Below are 24,826 nucleotides of genomic sequence, written 5' to 3'. Positions count from 1 at the left end.
GACAAACATACATTTCAAACATGATGTACGTATGAAAATGCATAACATAAACATGAAAATGCTTAAAAGAGAAATCTTAGAAGGTATGTCATGTTTCAGACATACATCTTCTTTATTTATTGAAATACTGAAAGAAACTTCACCACCTTTAAGCTTTGGGTTCCTTTCCTTTGCTTGATTTTCCTTGCTTTCCTTTGCCTTTTGGGTCTTGCCTTTTCTTGCTTCTTATTTCTCCTTGTTGTTTTGTTGTTGATTCCTCCTCTATTTTCTTCCATATCCCTGAATTTACCATCCTCTCCTTTAGCCTTTGAACATTAAATTTCACCCTTGCAATTTCCTGCTCTTCTAATACCTTTTGTGCTTCATTGAATGTTTGGAGTTTTGGGTTGAGCACTGGGAGTGTTCCACAAAGGTAGCTGAGTTTTTCTTGGGTGCACATATCATAATCAATTCTGTCTCTGTGTCTAGCCTCTTTGAATATTCTGTTTTCATTGAATTCTCTGTAAAGCTTGTCTGTTCTGTCATCCATTCTTTGAAGAAGTTCCCTTTGTTGAGCTTGCTCTTTCCTCAACTGAAACTGTTCTTGTATTACTTTATTCATGGATTTTTCATATTCAGCAGTTGAGTTGTTAATGGCTTCATACATCTTGGTATATTGCTCTTGTTGTAGTTCCATCATGTGCGTTTGATATTCCCTCTCCTGATCCATCCATTGAGCTTGGGTTCCTCTTTGTTGATCCATCAATTGCCAGAGCTCCCTTTGTTGTTGAGCTTGTGCATCTTAACTTCTTTGAATTTGTGAGTATTGCCCAAAGATTCCTTCTAATGTGGCTTGGAGTTGGTTCATGCTCAATGCACTTGGTTCTTCTCTATCTTCTTGTTGTTCCCTTTCTTCTTGCTCCTCCCCTTGTCTTGCTTCTTTCCTCCTCTTTCTTCTTGCTAAAGGCTGCCTCTCTAATTGGACCGTGGTGACATGCTCCATCAATCTTTTGGTGATAAGCTTCCCAAGGGAGATTATTTCTGTGTCATCAAATTCTTTAAGTGGTACTCCAGCCTCCTCACACAAACGCAAGATAGTGATAGGATAACCTAGCCAGCTGTCTTTTTTAACACCTTCAGCTATGTTCAAAATGTTATTGGCTATGGTTTCTCCCACATCTATCTCCCCTCCTTTCATTATGCAGTGGATCATTATAGCTCTGTTTAGTGTCACCTCCGAGTTGATTGAAGTGCAGATTAATGATCTTCTCACTATGTCATGCCATCCTTTTGCTTGAGGTATGAGATCACCCCTTCTGAGTTTGAGTGGTTGTTTGTGTGAGTTCAGCACCCAGTCCGTGCCCACTTTGCATAGATCACTTAGAACGTCTACACATTTTGGGTCATATTTAACCCTCTCTTCAGAGCTAGGTTGCTTAAACCATTTTGGCTTGGTTTTTGGCACTCTATTGATGGTGTCTGGGCCAAAGGGGACTACCATCCCTCGTACATAACTCAAGTATGGTTCTTCCTCATCATCTTTCTTTATGACATTGGCATAAAACTCATGGATGAGGAGCACATTTATAACTTGGGGTTGATCACAGAGAAGCTCCCATTCCCTTTTTCTAATCATTTTTTGTATGTCAGGATATTCTTCATCTTCTAGCTTAAAAGGCACCTCCGAGACAATGTCTCTGCCTCTGCTTGTCATCCAATTAAAGATTTGTTCATGGTTTTTGGATTTGAACCTTCTTTCATCAAATGTGGGTTGCTCTTGCATGGGTTGCTTATCTTTCTTCCTCCTAGCTCGTGATGATGAGGGCATTGAATTGTGATGGCCGAATCTTTCCAACACCAAACTTGAAGCAATGCTTGTCCTCAAGCATACAAGAAGTGTAGCTGAGTGAGGCTTAGAATGATAGACTTTAAGGCAAGAAATGAAGGCTTGAAAATGATTGAAAAGGAGTTGTGGAATGAAGATGATACGGGTGGCTTAAAGGCCACGGTTTTTGAAACAAGGATGAAGCACAAGAAGAGTGTTTTCGGATGAAAGGATTGGTGAACTATGGTGATGGTATATACAGATGTGAATGCAGAGTGAACTGTGTTTGTAGTTGTGGGGGGGGGTTCAACATTACTTTGAATGGTGGAAGCATTGTCTTAATGGTTTGGTTGTGTCATGGGGACATGAATCTTCTAGCTAATACATGTTGAGTTTCTCTTTCCCATGCACAAAATCCAAGGCTCATGTGACTTCCTTTTCCTTGTGTGTGTATCCGTGAACTTCTCTCCCAAGATTCCCCATCACTTCTTTCTTTTATTTCCCTGCAACAAAATTCCAAAACCTTGAGATTCTTGAAGTATCTTTACTTATGCTAACAAATTATGATGCTATCCTAATGCAGAATTGACTATAATAACCAAAATTGAAATCTAGGGATTGCTTTCATATGCTAAAAAAAACTACACTTTCTCTCTTTTTCTAGCATTTTTTTTATGTATGTGAGGACACCAAACTTAGTTTGTGACTAAGTGTTGTAACAAAATTAAAATTTACCATTTGCTTCAAAGTTGGCCACACCAAACTTAGTGTCTTGCATACACTACATGCTAATTCAACCCCCTTCTCTTTTTTTTTTCAGATGTATATGATGCAATCTCTCATTATTGACTACTAAAGCATAAAAATAAAAGAAAACTCCTATGCATGGGTTGCCTCCCATGAAGCGCTTGTTTATTTTCCTTAGCTTGACAATGTAGCTTCCTTGCTCATGCTAAAAGTTGCACACTCTCTTCCTTGCTCCAGGGGCCACCAAGATAAAGTTTCACCCTATGTCCATTGACTGTGAAGGTCTCTTTTGTAGTTTCATCAAGTAATTTCACATAGCCATGAGGGGATACTTTGGTGATGGTGTATGGACCAGTCCATCTAGATCTCAGCTTCCCAGGGAAAATCTTTAGTCTTGAGTTGAATAGCAACACCTTTTGGCCTGGTTCGAATATTCTTGGGGAGATCCTCTTGTCATGCCACCTCTTTGCTCTTTCCTTGTATATTCTAGCATTTTCATATGCCTCCAGTCTGAACTCCTCCAATTCATTGAGTTGTAGTAACCTCTTTTCTCCTGCTGCTTGAGCATCTAAATTCAAGAGTTTAGTGGCCCAAAAGGCCTTGTGTTCAAGCTCCACAGGGAGATGGCATGCTTTCCCATACACTAGCTGAAATAGAGATTTTCCTATGGGCATTTTGAATGCTGTCCTGTATGCCCAAAGTGCATCATCAAGCTTCCTAACCCAATCCTTTCTTGTTGCTCCCACAGTTTTCTCCAAAATCCTCTTTAGCTCTCTGTTAGCAAGTTCAGCTTGCCCGTTTGTCTGGGGGTGATAGGGTGTGGCTACTTTGTGAGTAACTCCATATTTATGGAGAAGAGAATTTAATTGCTTGTTGCAGAAGTGGCTTCCCCCATCACTTATAAGTCCCTTTGGCACTCCAAACCTAGTAAAGATGTTTCTCTTTAGGAATTGCAAAACCACGTTGGTATCACATGTAGTGGTGGCTATTGCTTCTACCCATTTTGAATCGTACTCCACTGCCACCAAAATGTATTAATGTGTAGGATGGAGGGAAGGGTCCTATGAAGTCTATACCCCATAAATCAAAGAGTTCCACCTCCAAAATGAACTTCTGGGGCATTTCATTCTTCTTTGTTAACCCGCCTGCTCTTTGGCATTCATTACAATGGCTCACAAAGTCTCTAGCATCCTTGAAGATAGAGGGCTAGTAGAAACTACTTTGAAGCACCTTTGCAGCAGTTCTTTCAGCTCCAAAATGGCCACCATAGCTAGAATTATGACAATGCCACAAGATGTCCTTCATCTCAACCTCTGGCACACATCTTTTAATCATTCCATCTGGGCATCTTTTGAATAGGAAGGGTTCATCCCAAAAGAATAACTTAGCCTCATGTAACATCTTTTTAACTTGTTGCTTTGTATACTCTTGTGGAATGCTTCTTCCTGCTTTATAGTTGGCCATGTCTGCGAACCAAGGAGTGTGTTGAATTTGCAAGAGGTGCTCATCTGGAAATTCTTCATTTACTGATTGAAAAGTGTCTTGATATGCATCTTGTGGCAGCCTTGATAGATGGTCGGCAACTTGATTTTTACTACCCTTTCTGTCCTTTATCTCAATGTCAAACTCTTGTAGGAGTAGTACCCATCTGATTAGCCTTGGTTTGGCATCCTGTTTTGACATAAGATACTTAAGAGCAGCATGGTCAGTGTAGACTAAAGTTTTAGATCCAATCAAATATTGCCTAAACTTATCAAAAGCATATACCACGGCTAGTAACTCCTTCTCTGTTGTGGTGTAATTTCTTTGAGCTTCATTCAATACCTTACTTGCATAGTAGATAACATGAAGCTTCTTTTCCTTCCTCTGCCCCAACACAACACCAATTGCAAGGTTACTTGCATCACACATGAGTTCAAAAGGCAATCCCCAGCTTGGGGGTGTGATGATTGGTGCTATGGTGAGCCTAGCTTTTAGAGTCTCAAAGGCATATTTACATTCATCATCAAAGGAAAAAGGGTTTCTCACCACCAGCAGATTGCTTAGTGGCTTTGCTATTTTGGAAAAATCTTTAATGAATCTTCGATAGAATCCAGCATGCCCTAAGAAGCTTCTAACAGCTTTCACATTAGTTGGTAAAGAAAGTTTTTCTATAATTTCTACTTTTGCCTTGTCAACCTCTATACCCTCTCTTGAAATTTTGTGACCAAGAACAATGCCTTCGGGTAGCATGAAATGGCATTTCTCCCAGTTTAAAACCAAATTGGTTTCTTGGCACCTTTTCAAGACTAGGGTAAGATGGTGCAAGCAAGCATTGAAAGAATCACCAAAAACAGAGAAGTCGTCCATAAAAACTTCAATAAATTTTTCTACCATGTCCGAGAAGATTGATAGCATACATCTCTGAAAGGTAGCTGGGGTATTACACAGTCCAAATGGCATTCTCCTGTATGCGAAGACTCCAAAGGGGCAGGTGAAGGAGGTCTTCTCTTGATCCATGGGGTCAACCACTATTTGATTATACCCAGAATATCCATCAAGAAAATAGTAATAAGCATGGCCAGCCAACCTTTCAAGCATCTGGTCAATGAAAGGGAGGGGGAAGTGATCCTTTCGTGTGACATCATTCAGCCTCCTATAATCAATGCACATCCTCCACCCTGTCACTGTTCGTGTTGGAATAAGCTCATTCTTCTCATTGACAATGACAGTCATCCCCCCTTTCTTGGGTACTACTTGCACTGGACTGACCCATGGACTGTCGGAGATAGGATAAATAATCCCAGCTTTACATAACTTCAGGACTTCCTTTTGAACAACCTCCTCCATTGTGGGATTTAATCTTCTTTGAGGTTGTACCACTGGTTTGAAATTTTCCTCCAAGAGTATTTTGTGCATGCATATGGTAGGGCTTATGCCTTTCAAGTCATCAATGGTCCACCCCAATACATCCTTGTGAGCTCTCAATACTACAAGGAGTTTTTCTTCTTCCTCTGCACTCAGTGTAGAGTTGATGATTACTGGGAAGCTGTCCTTTTCACCAAGGAATGCATATTTAAGATGAGGGGGTAATGGTTTCAACTCTTGTTGTGGTGCCTCTTCTTTCTTGGCTTCACTTGGTTCCTCTGGTGCTTCCAATTTATTCTCTTCTTGTTCTTGGATATCCTGGACTTCCTCCTGTTTCACTTGATGGTTTGTTTCAAATACTTCTTCAACCAAAGAATCCACCACATCAACCCTCATGCAACTCTCTTTCTCAGCGGGGTATTGCATTGCCTTGAAGACATTTATGGTCATTTGCTCATCATGTACTCTGAAGATTATCTCTCCCTTTTCCACATCAATGATTGTTCTAGCTGTAGCCAAAAAGGGTCTACCAAGGATAACTGAGTTGCTCCCCTCTTTATCCATGTCTAGGACCACAAAATCCGCTGGGAATATAAAATTTCCCACTTTCACCAAGAGGTTCTCAACTACACCATTTGGTATTTTGATAGATCTGTCAGCAAGTTGGAGTGACATCCTTGTGGGTTTCAGCTCTTCTATCATCATTTTCTTCATCATAGTAAGAGGCATTAAGTTAATGCTTGCTCCCAGGTCATATAGTGATTTATCAATGGCTATACTCCCAATTGTGCATGGTATGAGGAAGCTGCCTGGGTCCTTAAGTTTTGGTGGCAGTCCCTTTTGAATAATGGCACTACACTCTTGAGTGAGAATCACTGTTTCTTTCTCTTGCCAACTTCTCTTCTTGGTAATTAATTCTTTAAGAAACTTTGCATATAATGGCATTTGTTCTAAATCTTCTGCCAATGGAATGTTGATTTCAAGTTTCTTAAAGATTTCCAAGAACCTTGGAAATTGTTGATCCTTCGTTCCTTTGTGTATCCTGGTTGGGTATGGAAGCTTGGGCACATAGGCTTTCACCCCTTCATTCTTGTTCTCCTACTGTGGCTTCACATTCTCCTTGTTGTTGAGGTGGCTATTTTGAGTGGGTGTCTTGCTTTGTGGCTTTTCATCTCCTTTGCTTTCTTGAGGCGTTGATGCCTTTTCTTCATCTTGCTCATCCACCGTGTCTTGCTCTTTGAGTTTTGTTGCTTCCTTGTTAGAACTTTCTCCGAGTACTTTACCACTTCTCAACTGAAGAGCTTTACATTCTTCTATTGGGTTGGGCACTGTATCACTTGGGAGGACGTTGGTTGGCCGTTCAGCTTGTTTGGCCAATTGTCCCACTTGCCGTTCAAGGCTCTTCATGGTAGCTTCATATCTCTCTTGCCCTTTGAGCAAGTTTTGAGTGGACTGAGCAATTGTTTGTAGGGCTACCTCAAGACTTGAAATCCTATTTTTATGATGGTCAATTGGTGGTATGATGGGGGTAGATTGTTGTTGCTGGAAGTTGTTTGTAGGGCTGGTGTGGTAATTTTGTGGGTTAGATGTTGGTGTGGGAAAGTTATATTGATGAGTTTGTGGATTGTTGTGAGGTGGTTGATATGTGTTTTGTGGTTTCTTGTATTGGTTAGTGTTGTTAGATGAGTGATTTTGGCTGTGTGTGTTGCGGGGATGGTTGGAGTTGTTATTCTTCTGCCAATGTTTTTGACTATCAACCCATCTCAGGTTGGGGTGATTCCTCCGGGATGAGTTGTATGTGTCACCATGGAAGTCATTTTGAGATGAACTTGAGGTATTTTACATGTATTGAACCTGTTCTTGTTGCTGCTCAATATTGCCTGCTTCATTTTGACACCATTCAATTGAAGCTTGATTTGTTGTGCTCACTGAAGCTAGTTGGAGGCCATCTATTCTCTTAGCCATCATTTCCATTTGTTGTTGGATTTGTTGGTGCATCAACTTGTTCTGTGCCAAGATTGTGTCCACTCCTTCTAGTTCCAACACACCCTTCTTTTGAACGGGTTGGCGTTGCCTCTGATGAGCATAGAAGTATTGGTTATTTGCCACCATGTCTATGAGATTTTGGGCTTCCTCAGCTGTCTTCATTAATTGTAGCGAGCCTCCTGCAGAGTAATCCAAGGACTCTTGAGATTTCAAAGTTAACCCCTCATAGAAATTTTGGAGTTTATCCCATTCACTGAACATCTCAGGTGGACATTTCCTAATTAGAGCTTTGTATCGTTCCCATGCCTCATACAATGACTCCCCATCTAATTGAGTGAATATTTGCACCTCCGTTTTCAACCTGATGATCCTCTGAGGTGGATAGAACTTAGATAGGAATTTATTCACCAAATCATCCCATGTGTTGATACTTTCTTTGGGGAATGTCTCCAGCCATTGAGATGCCTTGTCTCTCAAAGAAAATGGGAACAACAGCAGCTTGTAAATATCTGGATGCACCCCATTTGTCTTGACAGTTTCACATTTTCTTAGGAAAATAGACAGGTGTTGATTTAGATTCTCAAGGGGACCTTCTCCATAGGAACAATTATTTTGCACCTAAGTGATAAGCTGAGGCTTCAATTCAAAGTTGTGTGCATGAACATTGGGAGTGAGTATACTGCTCCCACAGTGTCTTGGATTGGGGAAAGTGTAAGAAGCTAGAACTCTCCTTTGAGGTGGGTTGTTATTGTTGGCAACTCCCTCAGGGGGGTTATGCGAATTGCCCTCCATGACTTGGTCTTCTCTTTCTGAATCTTCCTCACCAATGACCCTTTTTCCTGTTGCTTCTCTTCTTAACCTTCGGAGGATTCTCTCGTCTTCAGGATCAAATCTCCTTGCCTCTGACATACACAAACACACACAAACCAACAACACAAATGAAATACTCTATTGCTAGAGTAAAGTTACAGTTAGTGAAACAAAATATCAAACAGTTAGTGGGATTTAACAAAGAAAAGAAAAATGCTTAATCTAAACTACCATTCACGTAATCATTGTCAATCTTTTCCAATCCCCGGCAACGGCGCCAAAAACTTGATACGCGAAAATTATAAATTATTAACGCGCAACCGACAAGTATACCGGGTCGTATCAAGTAATAAAACTCACTAAGAGTGAGGTCGATCCCACGGAGATTTGTGGATTAAGCAACTTTAGTTAAATGATATATTTAGTCAAGCAAACATGGTTTTGATTTCATGAGATTTGTGATTTTTGAACATAATTGCAAAAATTTAAATGGCAAGGAATTTAAAGAACTAGAATAGAGAAAGAAAATGAAAGTGAATAACTGAAACTTAAATTTCAAGAAACTTAAATGACATGGAAGATAAATTGCAAAAAAGTAAAGATTGCAGAATTTTAAAGAGCAGAAGAGTAAATTTCAAGAAATAGAGAAACAGAATGTAAATGGCAATTATAATAAATTGCAAGAATGTAGAGGGGAATTGGGTAGTGAGTATTCAAAGAACTAAAGAACAAAAGAGATGAGAATTAATGATGGAGAGATCATTAGGGATCAGAGATGTAAATTTTCGTGAATTGATGTTACTCAATTCCTTCTCAATCATGGGTATAGATCCATGACGGATTGTGAATAATTGAATCCCAATCTCTTGGCAATTCAATTTCTCTTCAACACAATCAATTGCCACTCTCGTGATCTAATTGGTCATGAGAAGAGGTGAAGTTCAATTTCTAATCCAAGGCCACACAACTTCCAGGATCTAAGGGGGGTTACATCTCACATACCAACCCAAAGTGTATTGATCAAAGAAATCATGAAAGGATGAACTCTAAACTGAGTTACATGGCTCCTTTCTCAAGTTCACCATATAATTCATGTAGATTCAACCCTTCTCTCGAATGTAGTTGAATCTTTGAAGAACAAGAGTTTCCTCTTAGATGAACCACTTGAATTGAGAAGGAGAAGAAGAATTATCAACCCATTCAAATAAACAGAGCTCCTCCCCCTAATGAAGGTGGGGTTTAGTGAATCATAGCTCTAAATTCAATAATAAATGTAAAAGTTGAAAATTAAACTAAGTGTAGAGAATAATCAAGAAGAAGAAGAAGAAGTATTCCTTTTAAAAACTGAAATTCAAAGTTACAAGAAAAACAAAATAGAAGACGGGTGAGATGCAGTAAAAATGCTAGTGTAATAGTAAAAGTCCTAAAAAGTAAAAAGTTCAAAAAAAGTTCCCCTAAAGTAAAAACTCCTTCTCTATTTATACTAGTCCTAAGACTCATTTGGAGATCTTCAATTGGGTTAGCAATGTGGGCTTTATCCTCGTTGAATATTGGCTCAATGGATGGAAGTATTCCCCTTTTGAAGAGAGCAAATAGAGCAGAGCAAGTCTTCATCAATTCTGGCCCAATTGGGCGTTACTGGCAAACACGCCAGTTCACAGCACATTGGCAACGTGCTATTGAATTTCCTGGACACCAGGCTTGGGCGTTGTTGGCCTAAGTTATTGCCAAACACTTGACTCAGTTTTGATGCCCAAAGTTGCCTCTGGTTTGAGCTTCAATTTTGTGCTTCACTATAGACTATTATACATGGTTGGAAAGCTCTGAATGTCAGCTTTTAACTGCAACTAGAAGCACCTCAATTGGATCTCTGTAGCTCAAGTTATGTTTCATTGAAGAAGACAAGGTCAGACTGCCTGGCGTTGTTGCCCAAGTTGTTGGCAAAACACGCCAGCAACAACGCCCTTAGTCTCTGAGGCTCTAAATAAAGCCAGCTTTTGAGTCTTCAAATGAACTCCAATCTCATACTATCATATATGGTTGGAAAGCTCTTGATGTCTACTTTCCAATGCTACTAAAATCACCTCATTTGGAGTTTTTAAGCTCAAGATATGCTCCTTTGAAGAGGGCAAGGTCAGGCTGCCTGGCGTTGTTGCCCAAGTTGTTGGCAAAACACGCCAGCAACAACACCCATCCTTCTTTTCTGGTGGCTGCCTGGCGTTGTTGCCCAAGTTGTTGGCAAAACACGCCAGCAACAATGTGCATCCTTCCTCTTTGGTGGCTTCCTGGCGTTGTTGCCCAAGTTATTGGCAAAACACGCCAGGAACAACGTGCATGGCTCTTCTTTGGTGGCTTCCTGGCATTGTTGCCCAAGTTATTGGCAAAACACGCCAGGAACAACGTGCCTCCTCTTCTTTGGTGATTTTCTGGCATTGTTGCCCAAGTTATTGGCAAAACACGCCAGGGACAATGCTCAAGCCTTCTTCTCCCTGGCAGCTTGATTTGTTGGGCGTTGTTGCTGGAGTTGTTGCTGAACACGCAGCCAACAATGCCCCTTCTTCCTCCTTGCTCCATCACCTACCATAAACCAAAGAATTTTCCTCAAAATTTTGCCATCTTATGCACTAATTTTCAAGTGAATCATTCACATAAACTTATATATAAACTCCTTGAGTCATTTGCATGAATTATGTCAAATTTCACTTAGTTCTTGGTTCATGGATGCATGGATGAAAAACTCACAAAATTGCTCATTTATTTCAAAGAAAGTGAATGAAATTTAGCTAAAACTAACTAAACTAACTAGTTAAAATGGTAAATATGCGAATGCATCAGCCGTGATGTGTTTGTTGAGTGATTTTAGAGTTTATAGGGCAAGAATGGCCTAGAAGAGAGAAAAAAAGCATGCACAAGGGGAAGGAACATGAAAAATTGGATTTTGGGAATTCAGCTTCGACGGGCACGCGTGGGTGCAGAAAGCAGGGTATGGCGCGCGAAGATTGGCGCATCCGCGTGGATTTGTGAAATCTCCATCAACACGCACGCGTGCTTGACGCGTACGCGTGACGAGCTGCACGTGACCTCATTAAGTGCCTGGCAATTTCTGAGGCTCAACATGCCCAAATTCAAGCTGGTTCTGCATGGAAAAGACCCAAGAACTCTAGGGGGAAAGGGGGGATCATTCATTATACACTTAGACACAATTTTAGCTAGTTTTTGGTTTTTGTTCTTCTAGAGAGAGAAACCCTTGTTCCTCTCTAGATATAGTTTGATTTGATCTTCCCTTGTTGAATTTTGAATTGGGTTTTGTTGATTTCTAGTTTTGATTACTTAATTTTAATTTCTTAGTATAATTTTGTTTAGATCTTGTGTTAGATTTATGTTTCTTGTTAATTCTCATTTTCCACCCTTATTATGAACCTTGTAGATCTTGAATGGTTAATGTTACATTGATGATTTCCATGATTAATTGTGTTGTTTGAGTGATTTTCCATTAGTAATTGTTAGTGGGTACCATTTAATTTCAATTTAATTGTATTTTGACTATGTCTTTTAGTAAAGCCTACCATGTGTTTGATGAAATGTTTCCTTTGATTATAGAGTAGTTTTCTTTACTTTTGGCCTAGGCTAAGGGAATTGGGTAAACTTGAGTCATTGGGTCTAATGGATTTGGTGATTTGAGAACCCTTAGTGGTCAATTTGATAACCATTGACACTAGCCTACTACTAAGTCAATTGGTAGCTAGGTTGGACCTTATGGATTGATGTTGATCAAGCCATTTGATATACTTCAAGTATAGAAGTAAACTTAATGAGCTTGGTTCTTCATAATCATCAAGATATGGTTATTAGACAAGGATAGTGATCCCAATTCCTATGCCTAGCCAAGAGTTGCTTTTATTATTCATATTTGAAAACCAAAAATTTCAATTGCTTAATTCTAGTTATAGTTACTTGTTTAGTGATCCGAGGATTATTTGTCGGTTGAGAGCTATACTTGCAACGTGAATAATTTTGTGAAATTCTTCACCGACACTAGTCGTTGCATCAAATTTTTGGTGCCGTTGCCGGGGAATGGTTGCAACGTATGCCTTGACATTGGTTATGTGAATATGTGAATAGTGTAGATAGTTTACTTGCTTTCAATACTTAGTTGTAGTTTAGATTTCTTTTGTATATGTGCTATGACTCCCAAGTTTGATGACTCGGTCTCAACCGAATTCTAGCTTAGCCGACTTTGATCCTGAGATTGAAAGAACTTTGTTACACACTCGGCAAGCTAGACGGAGGTTGGACTATACGGCTAGTACTTCGGCCTCTCTTGAGGAACATACTGAATCACTAGACGGTACCGAGAGTGACTTGGAGTCTGCTACTTCATATTCTTCTGTTGGCATCACTAATACATCTTTGCATCCCACAGGTGAACCATACATGACGGAGCCACGCTGGATCACTTTGCATGAACAAAGGGCTCCGGACATCATACTCCAACCTTTGCAAGCAAGGTATCCCAACCTTGATCCAAACTTTGAGTTGAAGAATAGCTTGATAAATCTACTCCCCAAGAATCATGGGCTTCCGGGTCAAGACCCTATCCGACATCTGAGAGATTTTCAAGTTGCTTGTTCCACGGCTCGAAGACATGGAGCCAATGAGGTGGCTATTATGGTTTTTGCCTTTCCCTTCTCTCTTGAGGGGCAAACAAAAACATGGTTTTATTCGCAACCGGATGAGATTGTAACCAATTAGGATTCTTGAGAAGAGAGTTTCTAGATAAGTTCTTTCCGCCAGAGAAGACCAATTATATCCGGAAGGAGATCTTGGGTATAATGCAAAAAGACCAAGAGAGTTTGTATGAGTATTGGTCTAGGTTCAAGAGGCTGTTGGAATCTTGTCCACACCATGGATTGGACACTCACTTGCTTATTAGTTACTTCACCAGAGGTCTTTGTGCGGAAGATAGAAGATTGCTCACTGCTTCTAGTGGTGGTTCCCTCTCCAAAAACAAGACGGTGGGAAAAGCTTAGAGCTTGATAAATGATGTTGCCGAGGCTGCACAACATGTAAGAGTAAGGAGCAACCCCCTCAAGGGTGTGGCAGAAGCATCCCCTTCCGAAACAAGCTTAACCAAGGCGCTTGGGGATATGACCACTATCCTTACGGAGATACAAAAAGATCAAAAGGAATTCTACTCTATCCAAGCCATCCAAGCCCCACCCCAAGTTGCTCAACTTGAAGGCCCTCCTAGAATTTGTGGTTTGTGCTCTAGCACCACGCATTACACCAATCAATGTCACCAAATTCAAGAGGAGTACACCCTTGCCGTAGCCAATGTGAACTACAACAACCGTCAACCCAATCCCTCTCAAGGCCAAAATAACTATTCTCATGGCAATAATCACAATCAAGGGTGGAGGGATAATGCACAAGGGAGAAATCAAAATCAAAGATGGAATACCTCTTCTTCTCACTACAACAACAATCAATCTTTATTCCAATACCACCATAACAACAACAACCACCAAGCTAACCAAAATTACCCCAACCAAGCTTTCCATCAAAACCAAAACAACTACACCAAGTACCAAGCACCACATCAAAGATAACAATCCAACCAATCCTCCTCCTCTTCCACTAACCAAGTTGATGAACTTAGAGCCACTATGGAGAAACGAGACAAGAGCAACAAGGCTCAATTTGATGCCATGAGCGCTCAATTGGCCAATCTCACCGATATGATTTCAAAGTTGACCATGTCCTCCTCAAACAACAACACCAACAAACCCTCAAGCTCTTCTAATCTTCCGTCCCAACTCCTTCCAAATCCAAAGGGCGGTCTCAACGCCATTACTCTACGGTCGAGAACTACATTGGAGGAGATACCTCCTAGGGTCATGGAAGACATTCATGAAGAAGAAGTGGTTGTTGAAGTTCCACATGAAGAAGAGGAGGTAGACAAAAGGCGTGAGGAAGAAGAGGCAAGCTTTAAGGAACCCAAAAGGAAAGCTATAGTGGATGAATCTATTCCTATCCCATTCCCTTCCATGGTGAAGAAGGCACAGAAGACTCCGGAGTTTGATTTAAATATGCTTCAAGTGTTCAAGAAGGTTGAGGTAACCATACCACTTCTTGATGCTATTCAACGAATTCCGAAGTATGCAAAATTTTTGAAGGACTTGTGTACACACAAGGATAGGATAGGAGAGTTGGAGACATTGTCCTTGGAAAGTTCCATTTCTTCCTTAATGAAGCCTATTCCAGAAAAATGTGGTGACCCTGGACCGTGTTTGGTATCTTGTCGTATTGGTGGGCGTACTTTCCATGACTGTATATGTGATCTAGGGGCTTGGGTAAGCATCATGCCATTTTCTATCTTTGTGCGGTTGAACTTAGCTCTATTAAAGAAGTCGGCGGCGAAATTTGCCTTAGCCGATAAGAGTGTGATCACTGTGATGGGAATAGCAGAAGATGTACTTGTGGTAATCAAGGACTTGGTATTTCCAATTGACTTCTACATCTTTGAAATTCCGCCAACAGAGAATAGAAATGACCCTTCCTAAAGACCTCTAAATTCAAGTTAGATACCTTCACCGGCATATATTCTTTTGAGGTTGGAGACAAGACTATCAAGTTTAATTTGGAAGAAGCCATGAAACACCCTCCCGAAGAGTATTCCGTACTCCGATGTGATGTAATCGATGAGGTGGTAGCGGAGGTACGAAGAGAAGACCACAACAAGTTGTGCTACCCTATTATTGAGGAGACGGATGACCAAGAGGGTGAACAAGAGAAAGTTGTTGAGAATAAACTCCAGGAGCTTGATGAAAAGGAACCTCAACTTGAGGCAAAGAGTGAACTGAAGCCTCTTCCATCTCATTTCAAGTATGTTTTCTTAGAGGACAACCAAAGGTTTCCGGTCATTATTGCTAGTGAGCTTTCTAGTGAAGAAGAAGGAAAGCTCCTAGATGTCCGAAGAAAGTCCAAGAAGGCAATTGGTTGGAGCTTGGCCGACATTGTGGGGATTGACCCTCGCAAGTGTATGCATCGTATCTTTCTCCAAGAGGGAGCTCGGCCGGTCAGACAACCGCAAAGAAGGCTCAACCCCACCATCCATGATGTAGTGAAGAAGGTGACCAGGCTACTTGATGCGGGTATCATATACCCGATTTCTGATAGTGAGTGGGTGAGCCCGGTCCAGGTTGTGCCAAAGAAATCGGGCATTACTGCAGTTAAGAAGAATGATGGTGAAGTGGTCACCAAGAAAGTACAAAATGGTTGGCGGGTGTGCATCGATTATAGAAGGTTGAATGTCGCTACAAGGAAGGACCACAATCCTTTGCCCTTTATTGACCAGATGTTGGACCGACTGGCAGGTAAATCCTATTATTGCTTTCTTGATGGTTTCGCTGGTTACTTCCAGATTCACATTGCTCCTGAGGATCAGGAAAAGACCAGATTCACTTGTCCCTTTGGTGCCTTTTCTTACAAAAGAATGCCATTTAGGCTATGCAATGCACCTGCTATTTTTCAGTGGTGTGATGACAAGTCATCATATGATAATTTTTCAAGCATTTTTGCACTTGTTCATTAGGTTTTATGCACTTTCTTGCATTGTAAGTAAGTAATTTGGAGCGGAATTGCATGGTTTACTTGAATCAATCAACCACCCTTTAATTGATACTAAATCATGAGGTTTAAGCTAAATTTAATTGGTTTTTGGATGATTTATAAATCTTGTGAATTTGGTGATACTTTGATTGGTTGTTTTGATTACTTGTAGGTGAAGAAAAGAAGAAAACAAGAAAGCGTAGCCTAAGAAGCGTGGCCCAAGGAAGAGAAAAGTGTGGCAAAGGAAAGAAAGAAGCATGGCACAATGAAGGAGGAAAGCCACAATGCTCTCTCCAAGAGCTCAGTGCTCTCCAAGGGAGCACAACAATAAACCAAGGAAGCAAGGCTTGGATGCTACGCTCCCCTTGAGAGCGGAGCACAATAATGGACCAAGAAAGAAAGGGGAGAAGCATGATGCTCTGCTCTTGTCAAGAGCATTATCGGGCTTCACCCAAAAATAAATTCAAGGAAATAGCTTACCAATTCTTGCAACAAGGCTCGAACTCATAAGCAAGGGGGAGTGGGGGAGCACTACTTACAAAGGAAATAAGCCAAAAATAGCTAAAATGCTACCCCCAAGGATCGAACAAAGCACCTCAAGGAAGCAAGAAGCAAGGCGCCACTTTGTGCACAAAAGAAATTGGCCAGCGCATGCCTCCAGCAAGATTCGAACCAGGAACCTTCCCTTGTCTACGATCTTGCCAAGAGCAGAGCGCTACTCTCCTTATTCCTTGCGCAAGTTTGACATGGCCAGGAAGAAGTGGTGCGCACAAGAATGCCAAGACAAGGCAATGCTGCGCTCTCCACAAGAACAGAGTGCTACCCTGATGCTACCCAAGCTTGGCACGCAACAAAGGGCCAAGGACATGAGCCACAATGCTACGCTCTCACCAACAGCAGAGCACTCTACTGGGAGCAAGCAACACATGGGCTGAAATTTCAAATTAAAATCCAATTTAATTCAATTCTTTACCAAATTAGAAGGCCCACTCCAAATTCAAAAATCCAAAAATAAAAAGTGTATAAATAGAAGCTAGTTTGATTTAGAGAGGACTTTTTGACTTTAGAACTTTTTCTTTCTTTTAGAATTTTACTTTGTAATTTTGGGAGCTGAGTTTCTTTTAGAGAATTGGGAAGGAGAATTGATCTCTCTTCTTCCTTGTTCTTACTTCTTCATTCTCTACTTCTTGTCTTGGATCTTGGGTGAAGAATTGAAGAAATTCTGTTTCAATCTCACCTTGGGATTTTCTTTGTTTACTTTTCTGCAAAATTTCATCAGTTGAAGATTTGAATCCAAATTCTCTTTACTGCTTTCTTTTCTACTTCTTCTGCAATTCACTCTTCCATTTCTGTTGCAATTGTTCTTGTTGGATCAAGGAAGGATTTAAGATCTAGACTTGTTTTCTAGTGTCCTCCACCCCTGAGATCTTCAGCTTTCTTTTAGTTATTGCAATTGAATTACATTTTACTTTCTGTTTGGTTTTCAAAGTAATTTTCCTTTCTTGTTCAGATCTGTTGCATCTCAATTTAATTTTTACTTCTCTTTTAATTGTCATTTACTTCTTCTTGTTTAATTTCTGCAATCCCAGCTCTCAATTCCTTTTATAATTCAAGCAATTTACATTTCTTGCACTTTAAGATTCAATCATTTACATTTCTTGCAATCTAAGTTTCTGCAATTTAATTTACTTGTTCTTTAAGATTCAGCACTTTTACTTTCTGTTCTCTTTAATTTACTGTAATTCTTCCCTCTCCCTTTACAATTCATGCAATTTAGCTTCTGTCAATTACAAACCACTCAAACCAATACTTGATTCGCTTGACTAAATCAACCACTAAACTAAAATTGCTCAATCCTTCAATCCCTGTGGGATCGACTTCACTCACGTGAGTTATTATTACTTGATGCGACCCGGTACACTTGCCGGTGAGTTTTGGGTGTTGGAATTCGTTTTCCAAAATTATCCATCTAGTTTTGGCGCCCTTGCCGGGGATTGATTTAGATCAACAATGATTAAGTGGGTGAGAAGTCTAGATTAATTTTTTTTTGTTTTTGTTCTTGAAACCAAGGTGTTTGTGTTTTTGCCTCACTAAGAAATTCTCATCTCTGATATGAGTAATTTCAATTTTCGTTGATGTTGCATTTTACAAAATACAAATGGAGTTCAACTCATCTTATGGTCAAACAAAATTTTATGGGATATTACCCACCATCATCAATCTCTAATGATGGCTGGGAATATCACCAAGAAAATACAAATTCTGAGCACTCCAATTCATGGAGATTTGCTTCAGAGACACAAGATGAGCAAGAGAATCATATGGGATATTTTCCTCCACCACAAAATGATACAAGTCATTATTATAATGGTGGCTGGGAGTATCACCAAGGAATAAAAGAGCATCCACCCTCACGTCCTAGTTTCTCATTTGAAAGTTCTTCATCACTTGATTATGCCTCAACACAAAGTTTCCTCCAAAATCCATACAAGTCATCCCATCAATCATACAACTCATTCCACACCCCTCAACACAACTTCACCACAACACATCCATGTCACCAAAATTACTCTCAACCTTCATCTCTTGAACCAGCAGATGAGGATTACCTTCAATGGTCCAAAGAACCCTTAGAAAGCCAATGCCAAGCCATTGAAATACACAGAAAACTCGTGGAAAGATACACACAATCCCAATCCTGGAAAGAAATCATCTTCAAGAAGATGAATGGGCCCTTAGAGCAAACAAGGGGGAACATAGAACCATGAAACAGTGAGGATGAAGACCAAATTGTGAGTGAGGAAGTGAAAAAACAAGAACAAAAGGTCCCTGTTGCAAGTGAAATTGCAATAAAGGATGAGGGACATGAGCCAAGGATTTTACAATCACAAAAGCTACTTGAGGTGACAATGAAACATAAAGATTCCCTCCCAAAGGAATTAATGGAAAATCATGAAGAAAAAATAGAGGAAGATACTCAAGAGAATTCACACTCAAGTGAAGTAAAGAAGAAAGAGGAAAGGCTCAGGGAACCACCAATACAAGAGGCTCTTGATGAAAAGAAGACTTCAAAAATCACACAACCACCAAGACTTGGATTCAAGGAAGTGAAGGCAATTAACAAAAGCATCAAGAAGAGGATTGTTGTAACAACCCTGATTTTCGAGTATGCGAGATCTTTTCCGAAGGTACGGATTTCGCCAGAAGATCAGTAAAGGGAACACCTCTTCTATATCAACAAGTATCTCAATCCTCATTGTCATTATGTCATCCTTAAGCTAGAACCTTTTCCGAGGCAAGCTCGATAACGCGGTAACAAAGAACCTAGTTTTTGAACCGTATCGGTTGGCAGTTTTGATTCTGATTTTCGTAAATAGTCTCTGTTTGACGAACCGGACTCGATTCATGAGAGGAGAGAGATAATAGTATAATATTATCATTATATTAGTATTAGAAAATACTTGAATGATAATATAAGGTTACCTGGTCTGTTTTAGTTAAAAACAGAAAATCGGTTTAATCGGGTTCACAATTTATTGGTGCAGCTTAGCACCAGCACTCTCTGATGACTTTAGGAATACTAAGGCCTCATTATTCATGTTTTATTCTCATAATAAATATGTTACTAGTGTCATTTATGCAAGTAGCTCAGAAAATAATTTTTAGAGATGTTTTTACGAGTGTTCCGATACACCTAGTTTTAGTAGTTATACACCTGAGATATTTTAATATTATTTTAATCCACCTCCAAGCCAACCAATCAAAACTCACCTTACACCCCCAAGACCTCCAAGGCTGTCTCATTTCATCATTTTGGCCGAAAATAACAAGAGAGAAAAGAGAGAAACTTTCATGAACACTTAATCTTCAAAGCTTGATTTCTTCTGAACTAAAACTCAAATCAAAACTCCGATTTCACCAAAATGATCCTCTCTTCTTCCTCTACATAACCATGTAACATATCAAGGATGGAAATAAGGTGAGATGGCTGTCTTCCTCCCATTTCAATTCGGTTTTCAAGGAAAACCATGCAAAACATGTGTTTTCTTGATGTTCTTCCTTAGGAATCATTCTTAACTTGACTTGAGGGCCAAGAAACGTGAATTTCCAGCTAGTCTAAGGTGAGATATCTCTTCCTAACATACTGAGTGAGATTTCCTCAGTTGAGAGTTTTTGAATTTAAAGTTGTTCTTAATGTGATTTAGGAGAAAAAAGTGCTTAAGGACCACCTGAAAGTTTAATTGAATTAGGAGCAGAAAAACCAGGTAGGGTGTGACAAAATTAATCTTGATTATTTGTGTTTGAGTTGTGTGAATGTTGTATAAATTGGCTGTGCTAAAAATTGGTTGCATATATGATTGATTATTGGTAAAAATTTGGTGAAATTTTGATGAAATTTGATGAAATTCAAGCTTTAAAGTTCATGTTCTTGGGCAGCTGAAAAAACGAAACCCTAAGCTTAAATTGAGGTTCAATTTGTGTTGAAATCATGTAGAAAAGATGGGGTTTTAGTGGCTGCTAATTTATTATGAATTATAGTAAAAATCGGTTGCTGAAAAGACTGAAAAACAGGTAAAAACAGAGAAGGAATCTGAAGAATTTATGAAGAACATGAAGAACACTTTGAGTGTGATGAATAACAATGAAGAACACCTTTTTGATTCATAAAAGGTCAAGGAAGTAATTAATTTGGTGTTTGGGGGGTTATTTGGTAATTTCTGAAATTTAGAGTGGTAAAAGTAGAAATATTAAAAGTTACGGGTGGTAAAAAGTGAATTTTTAAAGGTTAAAAGTTAAAGTGGGATAATTTTCGAAAATATATTAATAAAATAATAAATAATAATAAAATATTAAATAATAATATTTAATTAAAAATAATATTTTAATAAAAATAATAAAATAATGCGAAAAATGCAGTTTTGTGTAAAAGCTTTAGAAAGACAACTTTAAGCGCAGAATCTCATAATTACCTTCATAAAACACTTAGGGAGTGGTAATAACATATTAGTGAGGCAAAGATAAAAGAAAGATAAAAAGTTGAAGAAAAAATAAAAGTCAAAGAAAAAGTCTGTAAAGTTTTAATGACAGAAAAACAGACAGAGATTAGTGAACGAACTAGGGCAACATAGTTAGTTCTTGAGTTCCGACTAGGGTTAGGTATAATATGAAAAGTTAAACTATTTCAATATAGACTTAATGAACCTATACTTGGGACAGACTAACTATTCATACCGACATTTACATAAGCTTTAAATACATATGTTAAGCAGAGAAATCAAAGCAGAGTAAAGAAACACAGAGAACAGAGTAACCAGAGAAGAATAAAGGGATACAGAGAAAAGAGTAATCAGAGCAATATAAAAAGACAAAGAGAAAAGAGTAATGTGATAAAGAGAAATGATTTGAATTAAGATATAGTAAAAGTAAAAGCTGAAGAGTTTGTATAGCATGATTGAACAGAGAAAGAAAGAAGTACTGCATAAGAATGTGAAAGTGGTGATGAATAATGAGAATGTTAATGAATGATGATAATGAGAATGATTATGTAAGAATCTGCTGCAGAGAGGCAGTCAGATAGATGGTGGTACGATCACTGAGAACGCTTTCCTGGGATACCTTGCTATAATGCTTTGCTGTAAGACAGAGGTTGCTTATAGAGGTATCGAGATGAGTGTGCTCCTGTAAGATAGAGGTTGCTTAGAGTGAGTATGTTGTTGCTCCTGTAAGACAGAGGTTGCTTACAGTGAGTATGTTGTTGCTCCTGTAAGACAGAGGTTGCTTACAGTGAGTCTGTTGGGCGTATATCGGCTAATAAGTGCCGCCCTGCAAGACAAAGGTTGCTTGTAGTGGATATTGCCAACAGGAAAGCCTTATCCAGACAGAGGTTGCTAGATAACGTTGGGAGCAGGTTAGTAACTGACAGATGAGCTCATTACCTGCACTAGGGCTAGACATGCATCATACTTGACTGTGCCATTTTCCTCTGTTATGATTGTTGTATGAATGTATGCTTTCCTTGTTTGTATTCTATTCTCTGTGTCTGTGTTGTACTTTCTTGTATTTTTCTGTTTGTGTTCTATTTTCTATTTTCTCTATTTCCTCTATTTATATGTATCTTCTATTTACTGTTTCTTGTATTCTGCTATTTGTCTGCTAAATAACACGGAATTAATGAACTTAACTAATAACCCCGACCCTACTAAGAACTCCCCAGTTCTTACCCCTTCTCTCTCCCTTCCCCCTCCAGATGGAAGCATGAGTACCCTTCTGTAGTTTGTTGATGACTGTTCTGCAAAGAGGATTCCGCTCTAGGTAGTCTTCTGAGTCTAGAGTGAACCCCGTTACCTGTTTATATGTATATACTGTGAGGCCAGCCAACGTCTGCACCCTGCTTATCTACAAACTTTAACCTAAGTCCTCCGTACGATGTTGCTGTTATGTGGCCACTCGATGAAGTACTTGAGAGACGCTCTTTGATGACATATGATCGTGCAGAGGATTAGTAGACGACCTTCCACCTTTTGATGACGATCCACCTGACTTGAATTTTGAAGACCTAGAACGTACTTTCCCTCGCTTTAGTAGTTTAGAGGGACTAGGTGAGTATAGAGTCTAGGCTAGCCTGGGCGCCAGCTTAGGGACTTCTTGAACAGGTCAGGACCTGGGATGTTGTATATATATATATATGTATATAGTTATTATCTAGCTATATCAAGGGGTGTTCTAACTAAAAGGCTATACTCTAATAAAGCTGGATCACGGAATGCTATCAACTGCTTGAGATGTATTTATGTGTGGTTGTTTATAACCGTTTTATCTATTATTATTTGTGAATTGCTTATGAATGATTCTATTTATTAATCCAAACGTTTTAAAAAAAAAGTACCTCGTAAAATAACTACGCTTTTAACAACGAATATAATAAATAATAGATAATAATTAGGTAGACAAGTTGGTAGCGCTCAGTTTCTAGTATGATCATGACGTACCAGAAATTGGGTCGTTACAATTGTGACCAAGCTACCAAGGACAATATTCATGAAGAATAAAGGGTCAACCACAAGTAATCCAACCCCTGGACCATTAGCAAGCAAGCTCAATCAAGCCATGTACGAAAGAAAGCTTGCTGAGAGGAAACCAAGAAAGGGGACAATAGCTGAAACCTCTCCCTCCTTGAGGTCATTCCTCTTAACAAATTGGAAGAAGAGGAAGAAAGTGAAGAATAGGTAGACCGTAGGTACATTTCTTTCTTTGCTTTGTTTAAATTCAATAAATTGGCATATGGTTACATTCTAAGTTTGGTGTTGCCATGCAAAACTTTGTTTTCAATCCCCCTGGATGATTGCATCAATTTTAAAATGTCACACTAAGATTCTAATTTGGTGTGCCACTTAATTTTCTATGCAAGTCATTCAAGCAACACTACTTGTCTGCATAATCATAATGCCTCTGCAGTTTTATTTTTCTCCTTTGATTTAACATTTTTTCATTCTACTTGCTGTAGTTATTTTTCTATTTTTTTTAAATGCTTTACTCTAGTTTGCTTATTAAGTGTCATTGTTAGTACATCACCAAGAGATCCTTATTCATGACAGATTCTTGGCTTGGTGATTGTACTTAACAAATAACAGTTTCATTTGCTTAGTTTTAATTCAAATAAATTGACATATGATTGCATTTTAAGTTTGGTGTTGCTATGCAACAAAATTTGGTTCCAATTCTTACAAGATACTTGCATTAATTCCAAGTGAAAATGTCACACTAAGTTTGGTCTGTCACTTATCTTTTATGCAATGTATTGTGCTCACCTTCTTAAGTTTGCAATCACAATGTCTCTGTCTCTTGTGCCTTGATTGTTATCTTTAATTTTTCTTGCTTAGAACACATGTACTACTAACATTTCATTGTGTAAGACACTCATGATCCATCTTAGCCCCATAGCCATTGTTCTAATTGTTGCTTGAGGATGAGCAAGCATTCTGAGTTTGGCAAGAGAAAGGGAAGAATAAGAGGAAAATGACAACAATAGAGAAGATGAACTACAAGGTTGTAAAGTTCCTTTTCCTCTCATTTGTTTCCAGCACTTTAAATTGTATGATTGTCTTTATATTCTCTGTATGCATGTGTGGTATGAATAAGCATAGCTTGAATATTGATTTGTAACATCTTGCTGTGGCATTATGACTACCAACTTGAATTCTGTGAGTTCAAAGCAATAAAGCATCATGATCATAAACAAACAAGGAATTAAAGAAGAGTTTAGCATGTGCATACAAGTATTGGAAAGCTAGTATGATTAATTGTTGCTCAATTATATTGGATTTTATTTAATTGAAGTTTTCATCTAGGACATTTTGTGAAATCTTATGAAAATCATGAAAACCTTGAAGAAGCAAATACAATTAAAGCAAGAAAAGAAAAAGGGAAAGAATGAGAAATACAATCAAGTTTTGGGTGTTGGAACTTGATGGATATTTTGGAAAATGAATTCCAACACCCAAAACTCACCGGCAAGTGCACCGGGTCGCATCAAGTAATAATAACTCACATGAGTGAGGTCGATCCCACAGGGATTGAAGGATTGAGAAATTTTAGTTTAGTGATTGATTTAGTCAAGCGAATCAAGTATTGGTTTGAGTGGTTTGTAATTGGCAGAAGCTAAATTGCATGAATTGTAAAGGGAGAGGGAAGAATTGCAGTAAATTAAAGAAAACAGAAAGTAAACGTGCTGAATCTTAAAGAACAAGTAAATTAAATTGCAGAGGCTTAGATTGCAAGAAATGTAAATGACTGAATCTTAAAGTGCAAGAAATGTAAATTGCTTGAATTATAAAAGGAATTGGAAGATGGGGTTGCAGAATTTAAACAAGCAGAAGTACAAGACAATTAACAGAGAAGTAGAAGATGAATTCAAATGCAGTAGATCTAACACAAGAGAAGAACAATTGCTTGAAAATCTAAACAGAAAGTAAAATGTAATTCAATTACAATAACTAAAAGAAAGTTGAAGATCTCAGGGGT

The sequence above is a fragment of the Arachis hypogaea genome, chromosome 13 (assembly GCF_003086295.3).
Source record: "Arachis hypogaea cultivar Tifrunner chromosome 13, arahy.Tifrunner.gnm2.J5K5, whole genome shotgun sequence".
Taxonomy (NCBI): Eukaryota; Viridiplantae; Streptophyta; class Magnoliopsida; order Fabales; family Fabaceae; genus Arachis; species Arachis hypogaea.
The sequence above is the reverse complement of the archived record's forward strand: the minus strand, read 5'-3'. Positions refer to the sequence as shown.